Raw genomic sequence first — 11707 nt, 5'->3', positions numbered from 1 at the left:
GATGGCTTCCTGTCTTACATTGAGGTCTTTCATCCATTTTGAGCTTATTTTTGTGTCTGGTGTAAGAAAGTGGTCCGGGTTCATTCTTCTGCATGTCGCTGTCCAGTTTTCCCAGGACCACTTGCTGAAGAGACTGTCTTTATTCCATTAGATATTCTTTCCTGCTTTGTCAAAGTTTAGTTGGCCATACGTCTGTGGGTCCATTTCTGGGTTCTCTATTCTGTTCCACTGATATGAGTGTCTGTTTTTGTGTCAGAGACTTGACTTTACATGCAACCATTTCCATGCTCAGCTCTGCCCTTTTCTTTATTCTGCTTCCCCCATTCTTTCATGGTTTTTTTGTGAGGACACTCCATTCTCTAATCACTTGTGCAAGGATCCCCAGTTCAGGCTCTGCTCCTCAGAACAGCCCAGAGGATGCTACCTCTACCAAGGTGAAAAGCAATGAATGATGAGGGGAGTGTCAGCACGGTTGAGAAGCTCCATGGTGGCTGTCCTCTGCAAGCTGGAACTGGCAGTAGGAGATGCTGTTACAAAGCTGGGCTCTCTGGTTTCAAAAGGGATGATAGGATTCTGGAGTAGTAGAGGCCAGATGGCAGCATTAATCATCAATGACAAGATGACCTTAATCAACCATAATGGGCAGCAACATCAGAGTAGCAGCCGGGGGGGGGGGGGGGTGCCTGACCTGAAGGCATCTATGGAGATGGAAAGTGGAGCACGGTATTCCTTGGGGCAATAAATATTTGCGGGCATCAACGATATCACTTAATATACATAATAAAAAGAAATCAAGAGTGAATGAGCAGAAGGTCGAGGTCAGCCACCTCAACAGATTGTCATGATGCTTTATCCAGTTTTCAGACCTAAGCCAGGTCTCAGACCCAGAGCCCACCAATTGAAAAGGAGCTTGACAAGCCCATGCCAGGAGGACATCAGAGCAGGGGGGTGAGGCAGACCAGCAGAGCAAAATCAGGGCCTGCATGAGGAGGTGGTCCAAGCAGAATGCTGGCCCAGCGTGGTCAGATTATCAGTTATATGAGGGGGGATTCAGCAAATGAATATATTGGGCATAAAGGGAGTCAGATTTCTCATAGTTAGAAAAGGCAAATACAGGGAAACCTGTGAACCCTGTTGGGTTGGTGTTGCATTGGAATTGGAGGTGTAGGTGTAAGCTATCGTAAGCTAATATATTGATAATAGTATCACTATACATATATATACATATATGTAGATACAGAAATATCTATAGTTATCTCTATGTATATGCACACATACACACATACATACACCCTAGGTCTGCCAAGTGGTGGCAGGATGTGGGGGCTGGAAACAGCAATACTCCAATAGATTTTAGTTTCTAAATGCCATTCTCCATTTAAAGGAAGTAAGTCTACTTAAAAAAATGGCTGATCCCAGGACTGAGGCAGGAAGAAAACAAAGATGACCTTGGAAAAGTCGTATTATTCTTGGAAGTAAGGAAGCACTCAAAGAATGACGGAGACATATAAAACAGACACAGAAATCAGGTTATGGGGACTCACGCAGGAAAAATCTGGAACAATATGAGCTTCAAAATAAGTGCTGATAGTACCAGATTATAACTCAATAAACAGTAGGAATCAGTGAGTCCACAATGACAAAAACATAGAAGTGAAAAAAAAAATGGGAAACAGAAAAAGTGTTTCCTTATAGTAGAATGCCAACTGAAAAAAAGATAGATGGGATTAGGAAATCAACATTTGGCAACCATTGGAGTAATAATTAGTTAAAGCAAGAAATCTCAATGGATGCTAAAATTAGACAATTCAAATGGAATGAGGAATGGGATTTAGTATAACCTTAAAGTATTTCCTTACAAAATCCATACTATTTACAAAGGGGAAAAAAACTAACTGTAAATAGAGAAACATGGCAGACACCATCTCGATCAAGTGATCAAATTAATACCACCATTCATAGGACAAATCCACACCATGCAGGATTGCAACGAGAAGGATACAGCATTGCTTCCGTGGCATTCTGACCAAAATGCATAACCTGGGGCTAATCATGAGGAAATAGTGGACACAACCATGTTGAGGAGTATTCTACAAAATGACTCACCTGTGATCTCCAAAAACATGTAGAAGTCATAAAAGCTGCAGATTGAAGGAGACCACAGAGACGTGACATGTGATCCTGGATTGGAGGTTAAAAAGGACATTCTTTATTTTTTTAAAAAAAAAATTTTGCGGGGGCACCTGGGCGGCTCAGTCGGTTAAGCTGACCAACTTCAGCTCAGGTCATGATCTCATGGTCTGTGAGTTTGAGCCCTGCATTGGGCTCTGCACTGACAGCTCGGAGCCTGGAGCCTGCTTCCGATTCAGAGTCTCCCTCTCTCTCTGTCCTTCCCCCACTCACGCTCTGTCTCTCTCCCTCTCTCAAAAATAAATAAACATAAAAAATTTAAAAAAATTTTTGAGAGAGAGAAAGGGAGAGGAAGAGAGAGAATCTTAAGCAGGCTCCATGCTCAGTGCTGAGCCCAATGCAGGACTTGATCCCATGACTGTGAGATCATGACCTGAGCCAAAATCAACCCAGATGCATGGGGTACCTGAGGGGTTCAGTGGGTTAAGTGCCCCACTCTTGATTTCGGCTCAGGTCATGATCCCAGGGTCATGGAATCGAGCCCCTGCATCTGACTCCTCGCTAAGCATGGAGCCTGCTTAAGATTCTCTCTCTCTCTCCCTCTACTCTCCCCTGCTTGTGCACTTTCTTAAAGAAAGAAAGGCTGAGTCCCCTTGGGGAAGTGAAATACCACAGTTAAGTATGTAGAGTAGTGATTCCTCCAGTCCTTCCGAAGTATTTGACTAACTGTCAGTACTGGGGATAGTACAATGTCTGGGTAAAGGAGAATGCCTGGATCTTTTGAGGGCTATTATATACAGAGTCTGAGTTGACCCAGAAACCCAGGGAACCAAAGTGCCACGCTTGTCCCCTGTTAGAGAAGTAGCACATGGGAGTCAAGTAATAAATGGAATGCTAAGCCAGCTCTGTCTCACCGTGAACTCACAGAGTTCACAGACCAGCTGGTGGTCATCTCTCCAGCTCTTAAATATATATATATATATATATATATATATATATATATATATATATATAACTGGAATGGTCTTCCTTAGCAGTTAGCAAAAGCCCCATGCTGGTTCCTTAACCTATGGAGTAAAAGCTATTGTGGATGAAAGATCATATAGTTTCAGAAGTCCCTGAAACTATACCTTTACTAGCCAAAAGAATAAAATTTTTAAAAGCTGCAATCCGGGGGAAATGGCAGAGATTGGTATTCCCTTCAAATACTTAAATGAAGCAGGGGAGCCTGGGTGGCTCAGTCGGCTGGACCTCTGACTTCGGCTCAGGTCATGATCTCATGGTTCTTGAGTTCGAGCCCCACGTCGGGCTCTGTGCTGGCAGCTCAGAGCCTGGAGCCTGCTTCGGATTCTGTGTCTCCCTCTCTCTCTGCCCCTCCCCTGCTCTCTCTCTCTCTCTCTCTCTCTCAAAAATACATAACCATTAAAAAACCTTTTTAAATAGTTAAATGATGCATTTAGTCCACTAGTCTGGCCCCTGTACAAAGGAGATGAATATGGCGGACGACATTGGACACTGACATCCACCAATTAGAGGTGCCAAGGGCAGATGCCCTGCTACGTTTGCTGTCTCTACCAGAACATAGTCACGCGGTCTCTGGCATATGGCATTGCTTTTGACCTGGCAAAGGTGCTATTTTTAACACCCATCAGGAAGGAGGACCAGAAGAAATTTGTTTCAGGGAGGATGCACAAGAGTATATACGACACTTATGCTCTCTGTCGTAAAATATTCAGAAGAGACACGAGCCACCTGGGCATTCCAGAAAATACCGTATTCGTCCATTATATTGATGCCATCATATTGATTTGACCTGCTGGTCAAGAAGTGACAAGTACTCTGGATATCTAGGAGATAAATATTTAAAAATTCAGGGCCCTGCCTGCCTTATCTGTGAAGTTTTCAGGGTTTGGTGGTTTTAGGCATGCTGGAACACCCCCTTCAACGTCAAAGACACGATATTATACCTTACACCTCCTGCCCCCAAGAAAGAAGCGCAAGGCTTGCTAAGCCTCTTTGGGTTTTGGAAGCAGCACATTTCGCGCTGGGGGATACTGCGCTGCCCCACGGTGATGTGGAAGGATGCCAGTTTTGAGGGTAACCTAAAGCCAGAAAGGGCCCTGTAGCGATTTCAATCTGCAGTATGTGTAACCCTGTCACTTGGGCCATAGGGCCCACAGATCCCACGGTACTAGATGTATCTGTGGCAGGAAAAGAGGAACACTCGTGCATGGCTGGAGGGAATGTAAGAGAGTGCGGCCACCGTGGAAAAGTTTGGCAGTTCCTCCAAATGCTAAACATAACGGTACCGTCTGACCCAGCAATTCCACTCTTAGGAATATACCCAAAAGAAAGGAAAATACATGTCTACTCAAACACGTGCACAAACATTCACCTCAGCGTTACTCCTAATAGTGAAAAGGTGGAAACAACCTAGACCCGCGCCAGTTGATGAGTGGGTAAACAAAATGTATACCCATACAATGGCCTGTGATTTGGCAATAAAAACAAGGAGGTACTAAAACATGCTACGGCGTGGATGAATCTTGAAAATATTACATTCAGTGAAAGAAACCAGTCATAAGAGACCACATATTATGTGATTCCGTTTATGTGAAATACCCAGAAGAGACAAATCCACAGACACAGAAAGTAGATAAATGGTTGCCTGGGGCTGGGGTGAAGGGAAAGGGACAGGGGCAGAAATGGGGACTAGCTGCTAAAAGTACAGAGTTTCTTTCTGGGGCCATGAAATGTTCTAAAACTGGATTGTGGCTGGGGCGCCCGGGTGGCTCAGTCAGTTAAGCATCCGACTTTGGCTCAGGACATGGTCTCGTGGTCCGTGGGTTGGAGCCCTGCTTTGTGCTCTCTGTGACTCCGTGCTGACAGTTCAGAGCCTGGAGTCTGTTTCGGATTCTGTCTCTCTCTCTCTCTCTGCCCTTCTCCCACTCATGTTCTGTCTCTCTCTCCCTGTCAAAAATAAAAACACTAAAAGAAAAATATGAAAATTGGACTGTGGTGATAGATATCACCACCCAACTGTGAATATACTAAAAGCCACTGAACTGTATACTTTGTATCACATGTTAATGCCCACCAGAGGGCACCCACTGCAGAAGATGCATGAAATGACCAAGTGGATGGGATCCATTAGACAGATGCCTGCCAGCCTCTGTCCTTGGCCACCTGAGTGTTGCTGAAATGGGATCATGAGTGGAACAGCCATGGTGACAGAGATGCAGGTTACGCCTGGGCCGTGGCAGCACCATATCCCTCTCACCAAGGCTGATCTGGCTACCGCTGCTTCTGGTGTCCAATCCGTCAGCAACAAAGACCGAAACTCCAAAACTCCTGCCCCCCAAGGAGGCCAACAAGCAACCTGTTGACGTGTGGGCTGTAACTGGAAGCTTCCATCCTGGAAATGGCAGCAATTCATCGTGACTAGGATTGACGCGTATTCTACGCATTTCAGTTTGCCTTTCCTGCCTCCACCTGCGCCGATATCCAAGGACTCACAGAGTCAGGGCCAGGACCAAGGTGAGGCAAGTGAAGCATCTGGAGTACAAAGGAGGGAGTGATATCCTAAAGTTCGCATCCTGGGCACCCCTCTTGCCTCGCTCCAGTCCCATCCCTGTAGAGCATCTCATTTACCAGCATGAAAATACAGATAACATTGCTTTGGACCAAGGAACCCTATCAACGGCCAAAGAAAAAAGCAGTGGGCGCGTGGAATCCACTGCCCTTATCACACATCGCATTATCCCAGAGTGGCCAACCTGATACTGGTGAATTGGCCTCGTAAAGTTGCAGCCGAAGAGTCACATATTTTCAAACCAATGGCCGCTATGGGTGGAATGTCCTCCGTGGGTAGAATACTTGGGTCCAGGAATGAGCAAATCGAAGTGAGAGTGGTCCCCCTTACCTTTACTCCCAGTGACCCATTTAAGGAATTGGTGCCTCCCATATCTACAGTTCTGGACTCTGGGAATCTAGAGGTCCCCAGAGGGAGCATGCTTATACCAGGGAACCGAGTAAGAGTCTCGTTGAACTTAAAATTACGGCTGCCTCCTAGACATTTTGAGTTCTTTGTGCCAGCACACCACCAGCCAAAGAAAGACACCATCATATTCCCAGGAGTAACTGGTCTTTATTATGAGGAGGTAGGGTTGCTACCACATATTGGGGGTAGAAAGGAATATGTTTGCCACTGGAGTGTCCCTTCTTACTCCTGTGCCAAGTTTAACTGTAAGTGGGCAAAAGGTAGTAACCATGGCCTAATAAGAACATGATAAAAAGAGGCTCAGACCCGGAGTGTCTAGGTTACTCCACCAGTCAAGCCACCTGGACCGACAGAAATGCTAGAAGAGGGGCACCTGGGTGGCTCGGTCAGTTAAGCGGCCGACTCTCGATTGTGACTCAGGTCGTGATCTCACAGTAGCGGGATCCAGCCCCATGTTGGGCTCCACGCTGAACGCGGAGCTGCGGGGAGAATCCTGCTTGGGATTCTCTCTCCCCTTCTCTCTGTGTCCCTTCCCCACTCAAAATAAATAAGTAAACTTGAAAAAAAGAAATGCCAACAGAGGTAAAGAGAATCTGCCACGGGTGGTACAGAAAGGCGATGATAAGTATTTGTGTAGCCTTGGGGCCAGCCCCAGAGCTGGGGGCTCGAAAGTCATCTTATATCCTGCAACTTTCACGACAGCTTGTGGCCATCCAGAATCCTGGAGAAGCTGAGACAAGGTGGAGAGAAGCAAGTGCATCTAAGTGGTGCTGAGGCTGGCTGGGCAAAAGCAGACGCCGTTGGCGCCCCTGGGATCCCATTTCCCAGTTTGCTATACTTACCCCCCAGCTGCCAACTGAATTCCCGCTAACAGCTCACACTTGCTACTCCACCAGCCAGTTATCCTTGGCCGACTGAATGCACGTCACAGTTTACATTACCCCGGTGCAGGCTGCCTATGACTAATGATCACCCATCGTTGGGGGCGTACAGAAGCCCAGATCCCTTGGCTCGAGGTGGGACCACTGTGTGGTGCCATTTATACTCCAGAGCTCCCTGCAAGATGATGATGACAACCTTTGCTGACATCATACTCTGGGCCAGCTTCTTCTTCCCTGACTTTCCTCGTTTCCTTACAGGTTCCTCCAGAATGCACAACTTCACGAATCATGTGCACAGGAATCCCCGCTTCTGGAGACCCTGACCTGAGATTGCAAAGGTGAGTTCAGTTTCAATGTGGGCACAAAACCGGAACGAAATCTAAACTGAAGTAATCACAAGTGCGATTTGAAGTCATCCTCTTGACCAGCGATTCCCAGACCTGGGATTGAAATCACACGGCAGATTTCTTCAAACGCCATCGCCTGGGTCCTGTACGAGGCCCCCTTAACCAAAACTCCAGAAGTGTAACTGCAAAGTCTCAGTTTTCATAAAGTTCTCCTGGTATGACTGGTTATTAGGGTTTTGGAATCCATTAGTTCAAACAGTTCATTTGTACTGATCTGTAGCGGATGGTTTTGATATACCTCTGTATGAACTTGTAGGATGTGCAAGATGAAACTTTGAGGCCTCTCCCAATAGTACAAGTCTGTAATTCAGTTAACTGGTCATTACACATCAATATTCCTTAATGGAAACAAAAACTGATCTTGATTTTAAATCAAACGCAGATGATTATTCACTACACATATAATTTAGTGTGAAATGTGACATAAAAATTTCTAAATATTGTACATTTCATTGATTACATTTTACAAAATGCTAATGGTTCTTTTTACTATATACATTGGTATGTGTTACTGTATTTGGTCGTTACAGACTAGGTAATGCTGTGGTAATAAACACCACCAGAATCTCAGTGACGTAACACAGAAGAAGTTTATTTCCTTTTCTTTAAAAAAAAAAATTTTTTTTTAACGCTTATTTATCTTTGAGAGACAGTGAGAGACAGCATGAGCAGGGGAAGGGCAGAGAAAGAGAGAGACACAGAAACCAAAGCAGGTTCTGGGCTCTGAGCTGTCAGCACAGAGCCGGATGCGGGGCTTGAACTCACGAACTGCGAGATCATGACCTGAGCCCAAGTCAGACGCTTACCTGACTGAGCCACCCGGGTGCCCCAGTTTATTTCCTTTTCATACAAAGTCCACAACATGTCTGGGCACTTTCAGAGCCACTGTCCTCCAGGTCCGCCACTCAGCAGTGCAGGAAACTTACATCTTAAAATACTTCCCTTTCAACATGAGGCTTAGGGTTCACTGATGCTACAGAGACTTGCACTGGAGATTAAATGCTGTGGCCTTAAGGCAACCTCTGGCCGTCTCCATTGATCACACAGATCATAACCTATTGGGCAGCATTAGTAATGCGATAAGTGCGAGAGCCAAGGCAGGGAAATCCCCAAGGCAGGGGAATATTGCTGGATGCCCAGAATGAGGGAGGAACTGCATATTGGGAAGGCTAGCAATGTCTACAACAGTTATTAAATAAAATGCAGAAGAATCATGAACATGGAAAGAAAAAGAAAAAAATATATGGATATATATATTCCACCACTGCTATTGGGTTTAGGTTTGTTTCCCTTGAATCACTGGAAATACAAGTTCTGGGGCACCTGGGTGGCTTAGTCTGTTGAGCGTTCCACTCTTGATGTCGGCTCAGGTCATGATCCCACGGTTTGTGGGTTCAAGTCCTGAATCACGCTCTGCGCTGACAGAGCAGAACCTGCTTGGGATCCTCTCACTCCCTCTCCCTCTGCCCCCCTCCCCCAATACATAAATAAACTTAAAAAAAAAAAGAAAAAGAAAACACAAGTTGTTTTGAATAATGTTTATTTTTTGTTTTATAATTATGTACTCTCACTGTAGAATATTTTTAAAGTACATAAATATGTGCCAAAAAAATTTAAACCCTTGCAATCTCACCTCCAAAATATAGCATACGATTTTTTTTCTTTCTTTTTTTTTTTTTTTTAAGCAGGCTTCACACCCAGTGTAGCCTGGGTTGAACTCACAACCCTGAGATCAAGACCTGAAATCAAGGGATGCCTGAGTGGCTCAGTTGGTTGAGCATCTGACTCTTGATTTCAGCTCAGGTCAGGATCTCACAGTTCATAGATTTGAGCCCTATGTCAGGTTCAGCACTGACAGGGTGGAGCCTGCTTGGGATTCTCTCTCTGTATCTCTCTCTGCCCCTCTCTCACTCGCTCTTGTGCTCTCTCATAAATAAATAAATAAATAAATAAATAAATAAATAAATAAAATATTTTTTAAAAAAAGACCTGAGCTGAGATCGAGTCAGAAGCTTAACTGACTGAGCCACCCAGATGTCCCATCCACATACAATTTTTAATCAAAATTGGAATCAGACTATTTACACTTATTTGTAATACGATTGTTCTCCTTATCAATACACATAAATTCAATTTTTAATTCCACTGTGCTAATGATCATCAATTGTGATTTCAGGCAAGGTACTTCTCTCTGGATCTCTGTCTCTAAAGTGGGGATTTTATAAGAGATCATCTCTAAGTTGGTCTTCCAGATCTGGTGATTTGTGAATATATGCAGCTCCTGATGTCTGTATACCTTTCTCTCTCTCTCTCCTCTTCTCATATAACTAGGAAAATGAAGACCTTGAACCAGCCTCCCTCAGGTTCTATTTTCAGGACCCAGAATAACTTCCAAGGGTAGGGCTTCTGTCTGTCAGAACGATGCCCTGAGGCCTCAATTGCTCTCAACCGGATATACTAAATCTCCTTAGGGCCCTGAGTTCCTGGCCAAATCACTGTTAGAAATTTTTGCCAAACCGGATTACCATGACTTGGAATTGGTGAATCTCAGAGAATCTCTGATTAGATAAGAGTATTGGGGCTTGTTTTCTCCCCACCCCTTACCCAATAAAATGTAAGCTCATAAAAGAAGGACTTTGTTTTGTTTGCAACTTGTACACCTGTCACTTAGGAAGTTTCTGGAACATAGTAGGTACACAATAAGTATTTGATCATTTGAATAAGTGAATCTTATCCCTACCTTTTTCTAGCAGTCCTAAGAAGGACTCTTGCGGGGCAACTGGGTGGCTCAGTCGGTTAAGCGTCCGACTTCCACTCAGGTCATGAGCTCACTATTCATGGGTTCGAGTCCCGTGTCATGCTCTGTGCTGACAGCTTGGAGCCTGGATCCTGCTTTGGATTCTTTGTCTCTCTTTCTCTGCCCCTCCCCTGCTCATGTTCTGTCGCTTTCTCTCTCTCTCTCTCTCTCTCTCTCTCTCAAAAATAAATAAACACAAAAAAAATTAAAAAAAAAAAAAGCAGAAGGACTCCTGCCACATGTGTTTCTACACCTGCAACAACGGAGAGAGATTATGTCCTAGAATAACCAATCCCACCGTTACACTGAGAAACAGGCGTAACTGGAGGATAGCAGAGTGGATCTCAACACATCGGCCACCCCAACTGGTGGATACGTCAAATGGGCAAAAGTTGTCTCTGGGAGTGGACATACAACCTTCAGAAACAGTCACTATTCTATTTTTAGGCCGGATATTACTTTACAGGACACTTACGCCCTTTTTATTTTTTTTTTATTTTTTATTTTTTTCAACGTTTTTTATTTATTTTTGGGACAGAGAGAGACAGAGCATGAACGGGGGAGGGGCAGAGAGAAAGAGGGAGACACAGAATCGGAAACAGGCTCCAGGCTGCGAGCCATCAGCCCAGAGCCTGACGCGGGGCTGGAACTCACGGACCGCGAGATCGTGACCTGGCTGAAGTCGGACGCTTAACCGACTGCGCCACCCAGGCGCCCCCACTTACGCCCTTTTTAAAAATCTTACCTTGAGGGTTAGGCAGAGGCAAGATTCTAAATTCAGTATTTGTTGAACGCATGAGCCTTTCTGCAATTTTTACATAGGTCACCAGGGGGCGCACTTGTTGCTTAAATCATCTCCGTCAACTCTGGCTGGGGACCTGCAGAGTCTTAGGGTGACACCGGACTTGAGGAATTAAATAATCACAGATATTTAGGTCCTACAACAAAGGAACGATGCTACAAGTAAGATTACCTAGCAAGACAGATCTCAGGGGCACATTACATCTACGAGGAGGGTGGATAGAAATCCTTCCTTTACCACCGATTAAATGCCCAGAGAGTCAGAGAGGAACAAGTCAAAGACCTACTGCTGAGTATTATGGCTTCAAAGTGAAGAGGTATCAGGGTCTTGCTGACCTTGAAGGAGAGTCACAGAGACCTGCTGGTGCTGCCTTATTCTCTAAATCTCTGGCGGTCTCCTATAATGTTAGCGCTATAAGGAAAAGCAAGAGCGTTCAAGCATTTCCTCCAACCTTCCATTTTATAGGTGGGGGAACTGAAGCCCAGAGAAAAATAAATTTCTTACCCAAGGTGAAACGACTGTCTAATGGCAGAGCCAGAATTAAAACTCAAGAGTTCATTTCACTGAGTATTTAATAGTTTGGCTGGGGAGGGGTGGTTCTTTAGCAATAACCTTTATGATTCAGGAAAACCTAAACTCTATTGGTGATAAGACTGATCTTTTCAGAAGAGATTATTGATTTTGACATCT

This window comes from Neofelis nebulosa, chromosome 10 (genome assembly GCF_028018385.1).
Source record: "Neofelis nebulosa isolate mNeoNeb1 chromosome 10, mNeoNeb1.pri, whole genome shotgun sequence".
NCBI classification, from domain to species: domain Eukaryota; kingdom Metazoa; phylum Chordata; class Mammalia; order Carnivora; family Felidae; genus Neofelis; species Neofelis nebulosa.
This window is presented reverse-complemented; position numbering follows the sequence as displayed.